The sequence below is a fragment of the Nycticebus coucang genome, chromosome 22 (genome assembly GCF_027406575.1).
Source record: "Nycticebus coucang isolate mNycCou1 chromosome 22, mNycCou1.pri, whole genome shotgun sequence".
In the NCBI taxonomy this organism is placed as follows: Eukaryota; Metazoa; Chordata; class Mammalia; order Primates; family Lorisidae; genus Nycticebus; species Nycticebus coucang.
The window spans coordinates 43312064-43314517 of record NC_069801.1 but is presented as its reverse complement, the minus strand read 5'-3'; positions in this window follow the sequence as shown (position 1 = coordinate 43314517).

Here is a 2454-nt window from a genome sequence, read left to right as displayed (position 1 = left end):
CCATAGCACATTTTCCTATCAGTGATTCTCTTAACTTTATCATTTTGTTCAATCTGGATAGACCGACAATTTCCCAGATCACCAGCAACTGGTTGATTTTTGTCCAATAATTCTTTCTTGAATTTAATTTTTTATTCTCACATCTTATTATAAATAGCAGAAGAAATCAGGCAATAGCTTCAAGAAACAAACACTTATAAATTTCTTGTTAAACTTGGCAAGAGTGGAAGTGAAATCAGGGACACGTTAGTCCAAGCTCATGGGGATAATTCCATGAAGAAACTGGCAGTGTACAAATGGATTAAACGTTTTTCTGAGTGTAAAGAAAGTACCTCTGATAAAGAGAGGTCAGGGCACCAGTAACGTGCAGAACTAATGAAAACGTTGCAAAAATTCATCTAATTGTGTGTCAAAATTGTCAGCTGACTATGAGAGGCATAGTCGACCATGTAAACATCAATGGAGAGGCAGGAAAATCTTTTTTTTTTTTTTTTGAAACAGAGTCTCCCATGTGGCCCTGGATAGAGTGCCATGGCATCATAGCTCACAGCAACCTCTTGATTCTCTTGCCTCAGCCTCCCAAATAGCTGGTTCTACAGGTGCCCCCCACAATGCCTGGCTATTTTTGGTTGTAGTTGTCATTGTTGTTTGGCAGGCTGGGGCTGGGTTTGAACCCGCCAGCTCCAGTGTATGTGGCTGGCGCCCTAGTCGTTGAGCTACAGGTGCCGAGCTGAGAGACAGGAAAATGTTAACTGAAAATCTTGGTCAACAACTATGGCTCTTACATTGGGACAATGCACCAGCTCACATGGCACTGTCTGTGGGGATTTTCTTTTTCTTTTTTGAGTCAGAGTTTCACTATGTCACCCTCGGTAGAGTGTTGTGGCATCATAGCTCACAGCTAACTCAAACTCTTGCTTCAGCCTCCCAAGTAGCTGGGACTACAGGTGCCTGCCACATTGCCTGGGTATTTTTTTGTGGCAATTGTTTAGCTGTTGTTCAGCTGGCCCAAGCTGGGTTTGAACCCACCACCCTCAGTGTATGTGGCTGGCACTGTAACCACTGTGCAATGGGCGCTGAGCCTCTGTGGGGAATTTTTTGGCCAGCAAATAAATAACTGTGTTGGAACACAGCTCCTACTTACCTGGCTGGCCCCCAATGACTTCTTCTTTTACCTGAAAATAAAGCAATCATTGAAACAAGACATTTTGATGAGATTCAGGACATCGACGGTTATACAATGATAGTTTTGATGGCCATTCCAAAAAAAGAGTTTCAAAATTTCTCTGGGTGGACTAGGTGCTGGCATTAGTGTATAGCTTCCTAAAGGCAGGACTTTTGAAGGTGACAGTAGTGATATTCAGCAATGAGGTATGTAGCACTTTTTCTAGGATTAGTTTGCAAACTTAATGAAACAGAATAGATACAGAACCCAGATATAAAACCGTGTCCATATTGCCATTTGATCTTTGACAAAGTAGGCTGCAATGTACCTGGGGGAACATTCAATAATGATGCTGAAAAAATCAGATAGCCACATGGAGAAGATTGAAACAGGATCCATATTTCTCATCACTAACTAAAACTAATTCAAGATTGTTAAAGCAGATGTAAGACACGAAACCATAAGAATCTAAAAGAAAATGTTGGAAAACCTCTTAATAGATATTGTCATAGGCAAAGAATTTATGAAGAAGACCCCAAGTATAATCATAACAAAAATAAATAAATGGGACTTTATTAAATAGCAAATAGACACCTATAGAGTGGAAAAAAATATTCACATACTCTACATCCAATAAAGGGCTAATAATGAGAATCTACAAAGCACTCAAGCAAATTAGCAAGAAAAAAATCAGATGATCTCATTAAAAAGTGGGCAAAAGACATGAACAGAAGCTTTTCAAAAGAAGAGAGAGTAATGGCCCATAAACACATGAAAAAAAAGTTCAACGTCACTAATCATCAGAGAAATGCAATTCAGAAACACAATGAGATATCGTCCCACCCCAGTGAAATGCCTAAATGTATCTTTACTTATAAAACATTCACTACAAAGTTTTACAAAGAGGTGGCAAACATGTAGAGAATATTTTGTAAATATTTTGAGAATTTTATTTGAGGAAGTAAAAAATGTGCTACTGAATAAATATTATTACAATGTAGTAAAGAAGAATGCAAATTCTTTGAAGTCAGGGCTCATACATGTTTTCCTTCCAGCCGTGCCCCCCACAGCATACTGGCTTGCACAGAGTTGGTGCCCCTTAAACACATATGAGAAATGTAGAGGGGGAACATGGGTGCTGCCTGGACATTACCACTGTCACGGGATGAAGCTTCTCTCTCTCTGCTTATTCAGCTGGATCCTCCAGTTAATCAGTCCAAGCTCCGTCCTCACCCTTCACCCTCCCACAGGTGGGTGGAGCAGTCCTCCCAGGATTTAGCAGGGCATGC